This window comes from Larimichthys crocea, chromosome XI (assembly GCF_000972845.2).
Source record: "Larimichthys crocea isolate SSNF chromosome XI, L_crocea_2.0, whole genome shotgun sequence".
Classification (NCBI taxonomy): Eukaryota; Metazoa; Chordata; class Actinopteri; family Sciaenidae; genus Larimichthys; species Larimichthys crocea.
Window position 1 is genome coordinate 4,791,905 of NC_040021.1, and position 17,382 is coordinate 4,809,286.

General features: G+C 41.2%; 1 protein-coding gene and 1 long non-coding RNA gene across 4 annotated transcripts in view; one reads left to right on the top strand and one right to left on the bottom strand.

Moving 5' to 3' along the window:
* The window catches only part of LOC113746813 (uncharacterized), a 40,547-nt gene extending 23,798 nt beyond the window's left edge, over positions 1 to 16,749 (bottom strand). The window contains exons 1-4 of one of the 2 annotated variants that reach the window (XR_003463131.1): positions 16,736 to 16,749; positions 5,251 to 5,322; positions 4,663 to 4,722; positions 966 to 1,192 (exon numbers count right to left, since the gene is read on the bottom strand). This is a non-coding gene — a long non-coding RNA (uncharacterized LOC113746813). Of the gene's footprint in view, positions 1 to 965; positions 1,193 to 4,662; positions 4,723 to 5,250; positions 5,323 to 16,735 lie in introns of those variants that run through there. The other variant, XR_003463130.1, reaches the window with a different exon arrangement.
* The window catches only part of tmem121ab (transmembrane protein 121Ab), a 37,928-nt gene continuing 31,798 nt past the window's right edge, over positions 11,253 to 17,382 (top strand). The window contains exon 1 of one of the 2 annotated variants that reach the window (XM_010745728.3): positions 11,253 to 11,833. The gene's annotated coding sequence lies outside the window, so the exon portion shown is untranslated. Of the gene's footprint in view, positions 11,834 to 17,127; positions 17,292 to 17,382 lie in introns of those variants that run through there. The other variant, XM_019263278.2, reaches the window with a different exon arrangement.

The window sequence follows — 17,382 nt, forward strand, 5'->3', positions numbered from 1 at the left end:
ACCAGAAGCACCGCAGCATGTTTCAGAAGTGGCTCTCTTCTCCGCGGAGAATACGGGAAGGGTCTATTTTCCACATGAAGCAGCACAGAGCAGATCAAGCTGGCGGAAACTTCAAGATGAAACAATCCTGTGCAGACTCACAATCATGAAAACAGACGAATAGTAAAATATTTAAGTGTCTAGTCTACTTATCGGTGGTAGAAGCACACAAATAAGGAAAAATTATCAAAAGCTAGTTAACAAACTTTTCTAAAATAGCCCAGCTGAGCACAGAAAAACAATCCTGGAGTCATGCCTAATGAAATGAAGCCATTTGTCTTGTTACAAACACCATTATGATTTCAATTAGCCACAAATTGAAGGTTTAATGACTGTTTTTCACTTCAATATTCATTGACAAAAGACAGCTGAGCACAGATCACTGTCGGCTGCATACACACATCAGCTATCTGAGCTCAAACGACTCGAGTCTGGAGAGTCACCTGTTGTACACCTCAGACAATGTGGGGGTTCAGCGCTGTGCTCGAGAGCCCCTCAGCAGTCATAGCAGAGACCAAACTAATTACACCCAGACCCGAGTTATTAATCAGCCTTTTCTACCTCCAGGCAATCCTGCAATCTCGAAGTGTCAATCTAAAAAGAGAGTAGTGCACCAATCCAAGTGAGATGAAAGCCTGGTGGAAAAGCTAATTAGTGTTAGTAATGGTGAGGGGAGCTGTCTGTTTGAGCTGCCTTACACGAGATTTCGTCAGTGCACAGATATCACGGTTTGTTCAGAAAGCGACAATCATATCAGGTCTCTGCCCGCCTTCTGCTCGCTCTGGTTTTAGCTGGCTGCACCTTCACACCGCTGGAGGCTGATCAAACCAGCGGTCTGAGTGTGTAACCTCGGAGAATATGAAGTAAAGGAATCCTATTAACCAGAAAGAGACCAAAACCATGCATTAATGTGTTGTTTTATTTTCTCCTGTAACATCACTCCTGTTTTTTATTTTATTTTACAGCATTAAATCACGTTGCATTTACTGGTATAAATTATGTAAAACAGGTCTTTATGTTCTCAACAGGTGTCCTTGATTGTATTTGAAGAAACAGAACGAAAGCGGCGCTCGCATCAGTCAAGACCAAGTCGTGAAAAAAAGAAAGGATCTTCACATTGTAACCGTGCTTCACTGCATCACGTCCATCTGTTCTGTTTTACATATACACATACAGGAGAGAGATGAAATGATGTTAAACAAACTCAAAAGGTGTTTCATTGTGCAGCTTTTTGTCTATTATAAAGATCAAGAAATTAGCAGAGATGTATAAAGTACTGGAGTAAAGGAGTGGAGTAGAAGTACAAGTGCTATATCAAAAAACTGACTTGAGTAGAAGTTGTAGTGTTCTTTAAACACCATACTTAAGTAAAAGTACTAAAGTATTCAAAATGTTTTGTACTTAAGTATTGCAAGTAGAAGTATGTAAAACATTGCTACTCAAGTACTGAAAGTAAAAGTACAAGTAAAAGTACAAGTACTGTTGTTTATATTATTTCAAATATTTATTAAGGCACAACTTCTAATGTTACAGTGTTACAATGTTCATGGTAGAGTTCTGTGATTTCCCATGGTCTGTGAATGCGTCTGAATGAATGCGAGAGCGAGGGGGCGGGGGAGCAGGTGAGAGAGCGCACCTGGGTGTCAGGTGTATGACGTACGGCGCACGAGCGAGGTTGATGTGTGAGACCTGGACTGTTCTGTTGGTTTTTTGGCGTGGTTACGGCCGACAGTCACCGAGTCCTGGAACCAAACCGTTCAGCAATAAATGCAGTTTGTTCAATATCGCCTCGTCATTCATCACGTGTACGGCTGGACACTACAGTAGTAACGAGTAACAATTCAGCACATGAAAAATGTATCGGAGTAAAAGTATTAAATTCATCAAAAATATGTAGTGCAGCAAAAGTAGAAGTTGGGGAAAAAAATAATACTAGTACAGATACTGCATTTTACTACTTAAGTACAGTACTTAAGTAGTTCCACTTCGTTACTATACATCTCTGGAAATTAGCAAAGTCAGACATGAAGTGGTGGAGTTCAAAATAACCTACAGGGACACGATAAATAAACAGAACATACAATAAGAGGCTGACGCTGCTAATTGTCATGCAGCATGATGTTCCCCACCTTTGTAGCTGCGATAGTGATTAAGCTCCTTTAGAGCTTAAAGGGTAAGTGTGTTTATCTGTTTTCTTACTGTCAACAAGACCCCCAAAAAAAACAGAAATGATTTTCTACTAACAAGTTTTGCCTGTGCAGACTTTATTCCTCCGTGCCGTAAAGCTCCACTGTTGTCCAAAAAGGAAAAAAAAACACATCAATGAGCCACGAGCGTGGCGTTGTTTTAAGTCAAACTCGCACACGCTGTACAGATTCTGTGAATACTCGGAGGCTTTTACATCTGAGGCTGAAAATCCCCAACAAAGACGCTCTTTACCTCTGTTTGAATGATGTTTGCTGAAAGACCACAGACAGTACCCAGCCTTTTTTATCAAGCCTCTTTTTAAATGCTTACATCCACTCCACTCAAAAACAGATTTTACTTATTGTTGCCTGACTTGGATGTTTGACCTTCGCCGTGCAGAGTTTTAAACTGGAAGGTTGTTTTCACATTCATCTGCTTGGGGGAGAAAAAGTTTCTTTCCACTCATCTTTAACTTTTTTTTTTTTCGGTGGTGGTGGAAAAAACCACAACACAACCACACACAAATTATTATTCCAAGCGAGTATTTTTTATATGTATCAAAACATGTCTGGAGGGGATGTTTAAAGATTTACTTTGGGCTGACGGGGGGAAGACTGTCAGAAAATGGACAAACACACAGTTGGTTTTGGCCTCCTCACGGGATTCATTGGTAAAAAAAAGAAAAATACAGAATATTTCCAACCCTATACTTTAAGTCCATTTTATATGAAGCTTTATTCCACCTCCTTTATATCCTACTACCATAATAACAGAATCAATTCGCTTGATATTACCTTCTTTGAGACTTGCTCTATGCAGACAGAAAACAAATAACGGGGAACAAGAGAGACAATTCTGTTTTGAGCGCAGAGTCGGTTAGTGCTCTTTTCAGCTTGACAGGGCCTCGTAACCTCACATTTTCTGAAAAGAATTACCCCACTCCTCCATCCTTTGTGCTGGTGCCGCCAAACATAAGATTCCTTTCACACCTCACATCTATCAACGTCCCTTCAATCAGCCGCCGCTGCCGTCGCCGTCTCTCCTCAGCAACTTGTTTCAGAACATGCTGATCCGAGGACGGGTAATGAGGCACAGACGTACGATGGGTCACTACGCCGATCGAGCTGTGGGAGGTGAAAAGCCCCCCCCACCCCAAACCCGATTGACCTGTGACCAGTCTGTTATAATCTCTGAAAGCTTTGTCTCACCTCACGGCTCACCTGGCAGAGCAATACTCTCTCTCTTTCACTCTCCCCTCGACATAATCCCACCACCCCACTAATCTCGCTCCCTCTCCTTCTTTTCTCCCTCTCATCCTACACATGCATTCAATTCATCCCTCCAATTCAATTTCATCTGCCATATTAGCACGGGACGAGAAATGCTTATCTTGTCAAAACATGTAAGAAATAAAATGGGAAAAAAAACATAAAACAAGAGAGGCTATAAATATGAGTAAGGATTAAAGATGGTAAGCTGTCGAATTTACTCGCGGCCAAGTTTTCGTATTCACAAAGCATCATGTGCCATGAGAGTTGGATATTAGTCCCTTGGCTGTAATAAACAATGTTATTTCTTAAATTTAGCTTTATCAGATACACAATCAATATGCAAATCAGTTTTAGGGGGCTAAATACTGCCAAAAACTCAACATGCTGATCTAAGTCTAGTTTTATCTTGGAGCAGAACCCCTCTCCGTCTCTCCACAGAGTGTGCCAGGCAGGCTTTTAATGCACTTCACCACCTCCACTCACATATCTGCGTGCACACAAACGCACACACAGAGGGATGCAAACAATATGCTTCAAAGCCCCCCCCCCCTAGCTGGCTTCCAAATGCCAAAATGTCTGCCTAATAAATACAAACACAAACGCATTAACACAAACATAATGACATGCAGCCACTTCCCTCGTACATTTCACTGAAATCCTCCCACATTTGCACATTTGCTGACTCTCTAAATAAGCCAAAGATACATGTGTCAAGACTGCTCACTTCGCTCAAATCCAACTCATTGTTTACCCCGCTGTGCTGTACGGGGTATAATCCTTTATGCACCGCGAATAATTTGCTTTTGCTTTGACTGTCTTTGTGCATTCACTCTGGCTCTTTATCATCCCTCATGCACTCTTTACCCACGGCCAAATCCCACCACCTGTGCACTCGGGTCCCGTCCCGCTGTACTTTTTTTTTGCTGTGTGTGTGTTGCTGCCCTTTGCAGATGGGAGGTAATAGAGAGGAGACGTTACAGGTATGAGCTTTGAAATGGTAAGAAGCTCTGTTTATAGTGCAGCGCAGATGAAAGTGAGCCGTGGAGAGATGCACAAGGCCGAGGAGGGGGGGAGGAGGAGGACAGGTATATGGAAGGGAGGAGAAGAAGGGAGGCGGGTTTGGTTTTAGTTGCCAGGACCTCACCTTCAGTACTGCCACTCTTACCTGAAAGGATTTACTCTCTCTCTGTCTGTTCTCCTACTTATCTCTCCTTCTCTATCCCTCCTATGATATAAGGATATAAAAAAAACATGAAACAGGTTCACGCAGAGGTGACACACACAAAAAAATGCATGGACATCCAAACAGGAGTCTGTAAATGGCTCAGCGTGAATCTATAGTCTCCACATTTCATACCTACATCTTTATGCATGAGAATGTGTACTACACTGCATTGCTACAATTTGTTACCCCGCGCTGCCCATTCTCCCCGATGGGGATCATTAAAGTTTCATCTCACTGTATCTTATTAGGTATCTACAATCACAAGAGCGCTGCAGAAAAATCACTCACATAGTGATGTTTGGGGTATATATTGATTTTAATGAGCCAAAATGTATATACATATATATATATAAAGTAAGTGGGATTTTCTTTTTGTTGCTTTTAGGCTTTAAATTAAATATTTATTTGACTCAATTCTGATGTTGCAATGCTCAACACAGAGGATTTAAGGTGCGTATGTATGAAGAAGTACTGAATTTAAACTACTTTAAAGTGTTATTAAGAAACTCTGAATAAATCCCAACTCACCTGGTCCAGACAGCTGGGCTGGGCCGGCACCATGACATCAAAGCGCTGCTCACAGCAAACACAGACGGGAAGCTGAGGGAAAATAAAAGCTTAACATGAAAAAAAAGAAAAGAAAAGAAAAATCCTAAAAGCAAGAAAACAGCAAGTCGTGTTATAGAGAGAGAGCATGAATAATGCATAGCAAGCAGAAATCATGCAGATGAGAACAAATAGCAGACTCCTCAATGAGGGCTGCGTTTGAACAGACAATATGAGACAGATAACCGGAGAAGATTTTTTGTGAATGTGCACCAAATGGAGGAACCATCTCCTGATGTGTCTGACGGTAATGAGACAGAGGCAGAGTGCCGAGGCTGGATGAGCAGAGCCTGCAAGCAACAGACAGGCTAGCGGAGCATGTCAAATCACCCCTTATGTGGGACAAAATCATCATGTCACCACAGACTAATCTGGCAGCCACAAAACTGCAATTGGTCTTTTGGCAAAACAAGGGTCAGTGGCAGTGTGGCAGATGTAGCAGAGGCTTGGAACTGGGGAAGTAGCTGCTGGCCACACAAACACAGTGACTGGAACGCTAACCTCATTTACACCAGTTTCTGTTTGGATCCCGAGGGCTTAGCCTAAGTTCTAAACCCAAGTAAATTTAGGCCAGGCCAGGGGAGACCCATGGCTTCAACGCCTCTGGTCACTAGAGGATCGATCGCAGCTGTCGCAGTGCACGCATCGAGCGTAAAAAATGCACGTTTGCTGCAGAACTTCAAGAATGTTGAAATAATGTATGTGGAGAAGAAGCACGGCCTTTAGCTCTTTTATCATCTTTTGGTGCAGGGATGAGAAGAGGAGGCAAAGACAACAACCTGAAGGGAAAGGCTTGACCTAGAAGGAGAATCTGTCTTATTTTGTTTTTTTTCTACTGTCTTTTCAGCACTTTGTCGAAAGGACCCGACAGTTCTTCAAGCACAAAAAAAATTACTTTCGTCATTTATTTCTGAAAAAGTAATGATGAAAAAAAAAACATCTGCAGACAAGCTGTGATGATAACTCGCAACAAATGTTACATTTTCACAAGAGACATCTGCTCCGCATTATTAGGAGAAACGTGTCTCGTCACGTTTTCTAAAGCGTGATGAAGTTGAAGAACACGGCCGTTTATTTATTTCACTTCTCCGTCATTTAGGTAAAGCCTGTATGCTAGTTAGAAATAATGAAAGACCAATTCAGCAGCAAAATAAATGTGTAACTGAGATCAATAGATGTGTTAAAAATGTGGGCCCGCTTGACTGGATTTAATTTTCAGTCTTAAGGAAAGAAATTTAGAATTATGATGAAGACAAAAGATGGGGCGTAAAATCCATTTACAGACTAACAGCTCGTGATGTTTTGAGTTTAAATGATTCAAATAAAGACACTTGATCTCACCTTGTTGACTTTGCTCATAAAACTCACTGTTGCAAAATGCTTGGCTGTGCTACTAAACTGCAGGGCAAGAGAGCAAAAGACCAAAATAAAGTATTCCCCCTGTGACACTTTGAGACGCAGTACGCACGGTGTGTTATTTTGGAAGAAGAACCTGAAACTGCACCCAGCAATATACTTAACTCAGCGGAGCCAAAGCCAACCTTTACTGAAATAAGAAATAAGTCACTTTATTTTCATTCAGCTAAAAAAAAAAACGCAGTCCTTTCCGGTGATTAATGATGGAGAAGTTCACAATTATGTTTACCTCCACATTTTTATGTCCACAAAACTACTTAGTTGTATTGGTGGAACACAATACATTACATATCAGTTGTGTACTTGAAGGCAATTATGAGGCACTTTTAAGCATTTTAACCAATATGCCAATTTGTGCTTCTAAATCACTCGCCACTAGAGCAAATATTGTTCTTTATACTAATCTTTACAGATTCAGTATCGGTATAAAAACTGATGATGTATGATTATACATTACTGTAAATTATAGATTCAATTACAGCGATTTGATTAAAAAGCTTTCACAGGGGACATCTCTCTGCTTTAAAAAAGTACTTTTACTTTTGATACTTCAAGTACATTTTTCTCCAGATATGTTTTTTTTTTTTGCCACTAGGGGGTTGCAGAAGCAATTTGTGAAACCAGCATTGACATATCATCATGTTAGATAACTTATTTTGGTCTCTGCCAATGCCTGAGGCAAATATCTGGTAATATCTCTCTTTAGCTAGCAGTTAACTGTATCTGTCTGTTTTGTTGCTGAGCAGGTAGTGTCCCACAGGACACTTCTTTTTTTTTTTGCACTGTAAACAGCTGCATGGCCACCACTTACTATAGAGCATCTGCCCTTACGTGCTGCATTCGGATGCACTAATACAAAGAGCTGTAGTTATTTTGTGATGTTCACATCACTGGTCAACGAACACAGCATAGATGTCGTCTGAAGACGAAAAACCATAGCTGAACAGAGCTCCTGAAATAAGCCACTATGAAGTACAAGGAAATATGGGCTAAAATTACCTACAGCACTGAGTTCAGCTCTGCACCTGCTGATCCACTTGTATTTCTGTTACAAAAAGACCTAGATTAGGCAGTAACATAGTGGCACAGATGTAATGCTAATCCTGTTGCAGTGATTAGGAAATTGCTATAAGGTCTATAGCTGAACGTTTTATCTGCATGTTTTTTATCGTGAAGCATCGCAGATAACGTTTTATAATGATAAAAAAAAAGTATTTGTATAATAACTCTGCATCAGTCCGTGCTGCCTAATTGAGACTAATGTAGAACCCAGAGATAAGTGCTCTAATAGGATCTTCCACCGAGTGATATTGTGAATTGATTTGAATATTAGAAGGTCTTGTGAAAATAAAGATGGATTTTTTAAAGTTTTTTACTGTGATGCAGCTGCTGCTTCATTTTATTGAGCGCTCAGTGAAGAACGTTTGTATCAAATGGTTTGATCGGGCACTTTAAATTCTGGTGGAATCGCACAGGTAGCCACGGTGGACTATAGTGCCTCTACCCTGTATGATGAAAGCATGCATCATCTTCCCCTACTTGGCTGCCAGAGGACAATCTTTCCCACACTCCAAAAACAGGAGAAAAATCATTACATAACACCCGAGCTAAGATCTAACAGGGGAGAGAGAGTGGGGAATCCTCAATATTTAACACCTCTCATCCGATATTCACTTTGACACAAACCGAGGAGTAACCTTCTGATCTGCCCCATCAGAGCTCACTCAGAGAGTCACCTCACATCTCCCTGTGTCCCCGAATCTAATCGGCGCTGATTGGCTTATGAAAACCCTAATCATTGAAAATTACTTTTAATGTGATGCCGGTATGTGTGCCTTCTGAATAACTTTAAAATGACGAGCAAGTGCAGGAGGGGTTTTTTTTTCTGTGCCTACTTGATTTGAAGTAGCTGTATGGTGTGCAGTCACTCCATATAGATGTGGTTTTGAAAGCTAATGAGACGGAGCAGACTCCTCTCCTCTACAGGGAAGGGGGCAGCCAAATCCCCGACGAACAAACACTGCAATATTCTTATCATGACCCTACAAGGACAAAGCAAGCCTATAAACTATATGTGCGGTACTTCAATTTTAACTTTTAGAGTGTGCTTGAATGTGTTTTTGAATGTATTTTTCACCCTCTATGGCATCATGTAATATTCATTACTCCTATACTGACTTATATTATGTCTGTGCTGGTTGATAGGTACTTAGTGACCTTGTAATTCTTCAGTTTCGCCTCTTATTTCTAAAATATTGCTTGAACGTAGCCACTTATGATGCATATTTGCGCTCAACTGTGATCTTATAACCTTATCCTTCGTGACAGCATTTTAATGTCCTTAATGGTAGCGTGTTATTACCCGGCTACTGGGCTGTAATAGTGGTTCCAGGTGATTCATCACACTTTATATTTTTAGCCACCCTTGCGACATTGCTTTATCAACTGGAATGTCTCAACAAGTTTTAAAAGGGTTGTCATAAACAGTCAGCAGAGAATGAACCCGCCTGACTATGGTGATCCCCAGACTTTTTATATAGTGAAACTATGAAGTTGTTTAATGGGGAAAATGTCTCCTTAACTTCTGGATGAATTGTCCTGAAATTTGCTCTAAATATTCATGGTCCACAGAAGATGGATCTTTATGACTTTGATGATTCTTTGATTTTCCATGTAGCGCCACCAACAAATCAAAGTTTTTATTCATCCAGTGAAATGTCTGAACAATATTTGAATGGATAGCCATGAACAGACATCAGTCATGGTCCCCAGAGGGTAAATCAGACAGACTTTAGTGATTCCCTGAGTTTTGTAATAGTAACACCATGAAGTTGACATTTGTGGTTTTGAGTAAAATGTCTCCTTAACTTCGGGATTCATTGCCATAAAATTTGGTATAGATGTTCATGGTACCTAGAGGATGGATCTTAATGACTTGATGAATGATTTTTTGACTTTCAATGTAGCACCACCAGCAAGTCAGTTTTTTTCACTTATCCAAAGAAATATCCAAACAATTATTTAATGGATAGCTATAAACAGTGAGTCATGGTCCACAGAGGATGAACCCGACTGACTATGGTGATCCTCAGACTTTTCATATAGTGATGCCGTGAGTTTGATATTTGTGGTTTTGAGTAAAATGTCTCCTTAACTTCTGGATTCATTGCCATAGAATTTGGTATAGATATTCATGGTACCCAGAGGATGGATCTTAATGACTTGATGAATGATTTTTTGACTTTCAATGTAGCACCACCAGCAGGTCAGTTTTTTGTCACTTATCCAATGAAATATCCAAACAATTACTGAATAGATAGCCATGAACAGTGAGTCATGGTCCACAGAGGATGAACCCGACTGACTACGGTGATCCTCAGACTTTTTATATAGTCATGCCGTGAGTTTGACATTTGTGGTTTTGAGTAAAATGTCTCCTGAACTTCTGGATTCATTGCCATAGAATTCGGTATAGATATTCATGGTACCCAAAGGATAGATCTTAATGACTTTGATGATTCTTTGACTTACAATGTAGCACCATCAGCAAGGAAAATTGTTTCACTTATCCGTGTTGAAATATCTCAACTGTTGCATCAATTGGCACAAAATTCTCTCCAGACATTCATGGTTGCAAGAAGATGAATCTTAATGATTTTAGTGAGCCCCAGTATTTTTCTCTGGGAACATGAAGAGGTTATTTAAATGGTAAATAGTAAATTGACTGTACTTATATAGCACCTTTCTAGACTTCCGACGACCCGCTCTACCTCTGAGCCACAGCCGCCCCTAATTTAGTATTTATCAGCAATATATAAACATGCAATAAATACTTTATACTGTATACATATGATATAGCTAATATCTATGACCTTCACTTGCATGGTGACAGTCAAAAGTCGTATGTTTACTGCATGTGATAATATTCAGTGATTTACTGAGTACCTGTAGATCACCAGTGACTTCATTTTCCATTTTAATTTCCTATGACATCACTCATTCCCCCAATAACGCCATAACGTGCTTCTCACATAGATGGCACCCTTCCCAAATTAATTATGGCATTAGTTATTTTCTTTCATGACTAATCCTTCCACCACTGTTGTCAACTGTCATTTACCACCACAATATTCTGTGGGAAACTGTTGCTCTTGTAAAAAAAACAAAAAAAACAAAAGACAAATACGCACAAAATGACGAGGGCAGGAGGTGCCCGGAACAGATGGCTGTTCCCTCTACATAAGTAAATTGACCATAAATTTAATTCAGTTCCCCAGTGTGTGTGTGTGTGTGTGTGTGTGTGTTGTAGACGGAGAGAGAGAGAGAGAGAGAGAGAGAGAGAGAGAGAGAGAGAAATATATCTATATATGTCTGTCTTCATCTTATAGCCTCCATGCAGCTTATTTTTTTTGGCACAGTCGCCTTGAATTGAGTCAAATTGAATGTTTCTTTATCACATCACTGCCAATAAAGCTAATGCTAAATGATTTCTGTTTAACTATTGGCAGTCATCTGCTCCTGTCTTTTTTGTAGCTTTGCACGGGATGCAGAGGGGGCTGTTGGCTTCTCTCTTGTCACTCCAACATATTTGAATTGAATAGTGATTGATAGAGCGAGGAGAATAGAGGAGAGAGAGAGAGAGGAAGCGAGAGAGGGAGGGAGAAAGAGAGAGATGTGGTTGAGCCTATCCGGAGGAAGAAAGAAGCAACTAGCAGAAGAAGCCTCAGCAGTTACACTTGCCAAAGCGGCTCCACACAGCCAGCCAGGCTACCACCACTCTTTTTATCTAGATTTAGATTTGGCACCACATTTTTTATTTTTATTTTTTTTTTGAATATCTCTCCTGCTTGTGTGTGCTGGACTCTCGGTTGGGAATGGGATTTTCTTTAACAGTAACTTAACGGCGACAGCAGAAGCAGTTGCTGGACCGGCGTTTTTCTTTTTTCTTTTTTCTCTCTTTCTCCTAAACGGCGCCTCCTCGCAGCGGATTTACAAAGCCTCTCCTGGAGCCCGCAATGAGATTCAGCACCCTGGACAGAGACTAAAGCACTTCAGCACCTTGGACAGCGACGAACCACGTCCTCTGGAGGTAAGCCAGCTGAGTTCACGTTTTTCTGTGTGTCTAACATGTTAGTGTGGAAAATCACTTCTTCTACAATATGTTGAACGTTGCTACGACTTGTCTCAGCGCTGCTTCGAAGGCTGGATTTATAAGGCGGACATAAAATAAATAAATAAATAAATGAGGATTCATGTCAGTTTTTTTGAAGCAGTTGAGCTGAGTTTCTTCTTCAAATGTAAAAAATAAAAAAATAAATAAATCAAATCACTGCTGCCACTTTGTACCGGTTCTAGTTTGCGACTCTTCCCGCCGCTCCTCACGATACGTTAGAGCGTTTTTTTTTCCTAATAGTGAATTCATACGTGTTATAGCCATACACGTTATCATGACTCTGTTATCAATAATCATCGTCAGTTATTTATTAAAAGATTGAAAGGCAGCTGATTATTTATTTATTTATTTATTTATTTTGAAGAGTCAGCGCGTGCCCAAGCAGCAGAGAGGCTCGTGCCTCCGGTCTGCGCGGAAAAAAAAAAAAAAATCCAGTCCATCCATGTTCAGAAAAAAAGGACACACACACACACACACACACACACACACACACACACACACACACACACACACACACCACCCCCACTGCACGCGGCCAGCAGTCACTAAGAAAATATATAACCCGCACGACCCCCCGCGTGCGTGCGTACTCACCACACCGATATTTCAGACCGACTGTCTGGTAATGAGCACGAGACAGGCGCTCATCCCTTTTAACCTCATATACTCACATTATAACATTTTTTAATTTTTTTGCTATTAATCCAGCCGATAAGTTGGCAGCCTGTTGGTTCAGTGCATTAACCTGTTCATGTGTGGCTTTATTTGATTTATTGCTTGATGGCACTTCAGCAGGAAACATGGCTGCTGCATGGAGCCTCTTTACTGGTTACTTGTGGCACATGTTTAACCAAAAGTTGATCCACCATTGTATCATGTATTGGAGGTATGATCAACCAAATCATATCTTGGCAGTCATCAGTCCTAACAAGAGCTCATTCAGTCATTAGCACAGATACTATTTTCTACCCATCAGTTGTGACCATTTGCTGCTTTTCTTTGTTAATTGGGTGCTTAATCAAGAAGATGATCTGCATACTGGCACGCACAATGAAAATAATCATCGGTTGGAGCCACGGTCATAAACCCTCTAAACGTCTTAAGTGTTGGCAAATACCGTCACATTTCGAGAACTCATTTATTTGACAACCCTGTAATCCCAGCTGCATTAGCTGTTGCTTGGATTAAGCATGTGACCTTTTTGGTTAACCAGACTGGTGCTTGAAACTGATGTGACCACCCGGCTTCACCCTGGTTTTCTCTCTCTCTCCCCTGTGGCTCCATGCATCACTTGAACTGTCTGATGCAGCTCTCTTGCACAAAGAAATTAATTCGGAGAATGTAAAGGAAGAAAAATGCCTCGTGCCAGGCCTGCTTTGAATAAGAGGTGACCCCCCAATGCTTTTCGCCTGCGGCGTTCTAACAACCTCTGATAGTCCTTAACACACACACACACACACACACGCTGACTGTGTAAACACACAGTGATGTAATCCGTTTTTTTTATTATTCTTTCTTTAAAGCCTTGATTTTAATGATGTTCATTAGGATTTGGATTGCTCTGAATGTGTGATAACTCTCAGCTCGGTGTGTCTTGATATGTCGGTCTCGGACTGTGAGTGACAAGAATATAGCGGGAGGAGGCAAGATGTGTGAATCATAGCGGATATGTTGCCACGGGGCTCCACTCCAGTGTCCTTAAAAGAAAAGAAAGCACATTCTGATATGCCAGTTTTGCCTCTGGGTTATTAAGCTCTGGACTCTATAGAAATTGCTGCTCTATATCACGGTGGATGATGAAATAAATGCAAATTAATCTTTCATGCTCAATTTATTATCCAATAAACAGACTATGAATTTGAATAGTGCGCTCTACAGAGGGCAGGACACACAATCGGCTGTTACCTCTCTCCAAACTGCTTTTGTCTAGTTAGAAATGAAACTCCCGTGGTTGGAGGGCACGTATAAGACACTGAATTCAGGGCATTTATCTGGAGGCATTTCATGTACCATAAAAGCAAGGCCAGTTTGACAGTCATTTGCCACCCGGAGGGTTACCTCTCGCATTGTGTGCCTCATTGAAAAACACAACACAGCACACACACCCTTAGGGTCTATAGCTACGAGCCCCCACTGGCATCCAGCACGCAGCAGGTTGATGGGCTCTGCTTTAATTTTGTGTGTATGTGTGTTTTGCATTACACAGATTGCAGACCGAGTTGTTTTTTTTTTTCCATGAGTGTGCACTTTGAATGCTCATTGCCCAGTTGATCATGTTACTGCATGCCTGGAATTCCATTTATGAGTCCTGTTAAAATTCAAGACCCTGCTAGCAACGCAATTAAATTCAATATTACTAGAACTACACGACGGGTCGGCGTGAAAGCCGAGAGAGAACGCCCACTCGTCCTCGCCACTCCACAACCCCCCCCCCTCCTCCTTTCCCAATCATCCCAGGCCTCCGAAGAAAAAACCCTCCCCCTCATCCCGCCGCATAGTGAATTGTGGTCAATTTGAATGATCAACCGAAGACAATCTGGGAGGCAGTGGCTGTCACAGAGAATATTAGGCTGCAATGAGCAGCACCAATAAAAAAAAAATCTGTGTCCGGAATAGTCAATGTGATTTTTTCACTCCCCTGTGTGTCTCCACAGCTCACTTTGGCACAGATAGAAACTAGAGAAATGAGAGTGCTCTGTCTTTGCTGTGCTCGGCTCTACTCTTGGGCAAGGTTGTGCCATGCTACGCTAAGCCGTGCTGTGCTGTGCTGTGTGTTGTGCTTCGCTCTATGTCATTAGCTGAAACACAGCTGCTGTTGCATACGACGCAGTAAGCACTCAGCTCATCTCATCGGTTCTCAGCCACTGGTTTTCCACTTCAGAATCACTGTGCTTCGGAGGGCTATAATCTCACTGACATAATGGCGTCCACTCTAATCAATAGCCAAATGGCACGGGGGAATCAATAGCTACCGTAGTGTACAATAACGTGGCCTGGGAGTGGCAGAGGGGGAAAGCAGCCTGCAGCCATCACATGTTTAACTCAGGAAACTCTTTGAAAATACACTCCTTAATTATGGATCAAAAATACCAACCTTGTTAACGAGCCATGTATTATGGATTGCTGCATGATCTATGTTAATGTAAGCGCAGCAGTTGGGGAAGAAAAAAAAAAAAACTGGCACCACTTTGCCTGCCTCTCTCTTTAATCACTACTCATGCAAATACACACAAACAGAAACAGAAAAGTAAAAAGAAAACTGAGATATCAAACGTAAACTTTCAGTGTTTCTAGATGAGCATTGCATTACGTTTATACAATTTTAAATCCCCCTCCGCCACTTCTTCTTGACACACTTGAGCACCGACCAGAGGTTTCCAAAAGCAGGCAGGAAAGAAGCGCTCACACACATCCAACCTATTCAATTAACGGTTTGTTGGTCTTCCCCCGGGGAGCAAGAAAATTCATTGGCTTTTTAAGCATTAATCAAGCTTTTATCCAAGCCTAGCTAAAAGAAGAACTCCAAGATTAAACAGTCGTATGTAGTAAGGCGGCGGGGAAAAAAAAAAATGTCTGCAATTTTATCTGAAAGAAAACAGCTATACAAATATATATAGGCCTTTAAATTATCCAGCTGTTTGAAGGGTTTCGTCTGCAGCAAGCCTCTTTCTACACAGCAAACAGACATGATGTTTTTGGCAAGAATACAAATTGCAAAGGTAACTAGGTAAGGAGCCCAGCAACTGCTGTTATTCCAACAGAGAGGCAAATTGCCGTGAATGGAAGATAAGTTTATCTTTCTGTCAGGACCACACTTAAACACGGTAAGAACTGATGTATGATTAGATCCGTCTTTGGAAAAAAAAAAAAAATCCATCCATTCTAAACGGCCGCCTCTCTGTTGGAGGGCAATTTAGCAATCTGCTTAGCATCTCATAAAGCAGAGCTGCAATAGCTATGATTGAGCTTTAAAAAAAATCAAAGATTTCCAATCAGAGACTGTTGCGAGAGGAGAAAACAAATGCAGATGTGGATTCAGACCAATCATTGTTAAGTGAGACGGGTAGGTGCTACGGTATGATGAAATTCTGCAACATCTGCATGGTGGTTAAAGATTTTTCCTTATTGCTGTTCCGACTGTCTGTGTTTTCTCGCCACTCTGGCTCAGCTAAATTTGCTACAGTGAAGGATTGTTGACAAGAAATGAACATGGGGTCTTGTATCAGAGGCAGAATGCAAAGCCTCTTCCTGTCCTGTAAACACGCAGACATGTTTGGCACGTCATTACCACAAAATGTCACCATATGGGAAAAGCTGCTAGTGCTGTAAGCACACGCAAACAAGCACACATCTTCTTGGAACACCATGCTTTTAAAACAGAGCGTGGCTGTGCGGGTATATAGCGGTGAAATATTGGAGCCATTGCAGCCCTCCAGGCATGCAGTTATCAGGGATACAGAACTGATGGGAAATCAATCAGCTCAAGTGGAGTGGCCTGGCCTGTGGTGAAGAGAGGAGTCTTGTCTTTTCCAGATGCATGCCTTGATGTCTGCAGCTCGCCGTTCTAACCATTGAACCAAAACATGCACTCTATCTATCTATCTATCTATCTATCTATCTATCTATCTATCTATCTGGATAGAAATTTAAGTGAACGTTAATTGCACCACTCTGACCAGCCTGCCTTTGCTTTCCCCTCTGCTCCATAAAGGGCACAATACTTCCTGCATTAGCTCTAAATGTTGGCGTCAGTGTGAGGTGTTGAAACTCTCTGAGACTATCAGCGTTCAAATACTTAAAATGACCCCGAAAAGCAACTTCTTGTGACAACGGTAAGACCTGGTTGTCGTCTCTTCCCCGCGATAATGCAAAGTGTCCAAACGGAGATTGCGATCCTGGAGGACGACTTTTTTTTTTTTACTTCTGCATCGCCAAAAGTAGTCTCATTCAAATATACTGGTACCCCCAGAAAAGAAAACTTCTATCGGCATTGATCTCATCAATGTGAATAAAACATCTTTGATTAGATTTTTATGTGTCGAGTGGACGGTTTCGATCAAAAAACACTTTTCTTCCCTGAAGTCCAAAATACTATTTTTAAAGTGTTACTTTAACTTTTTATCCATCTATCCATCCATCTATCCATCTATCCATCCATCTATCCATCTCTACTTTTGTGTTTGCTCAGCTCGCCTCACAGTGGGCGTTGCAGTATGAAGGCAAACAAAAACAAATAGATTTGATACGTCTCTGTGTCAGCCTCATATCTAATTCATGCATTTTATTGTTGTTCTGCAGCTGCGTATGTGCTTTGAGGTGCAGTGGTAGCAGCTTTGGCCAAAGTCCAATCGACATCAGAAATGAACAGGGCGAGGTAATGTACTGAAGCTGGAGGCTCTTGAGGGTTTAGCCGTCCATAAACATTAATATACCATATTATCCCACAGGGACTGTTCCCTTTATAA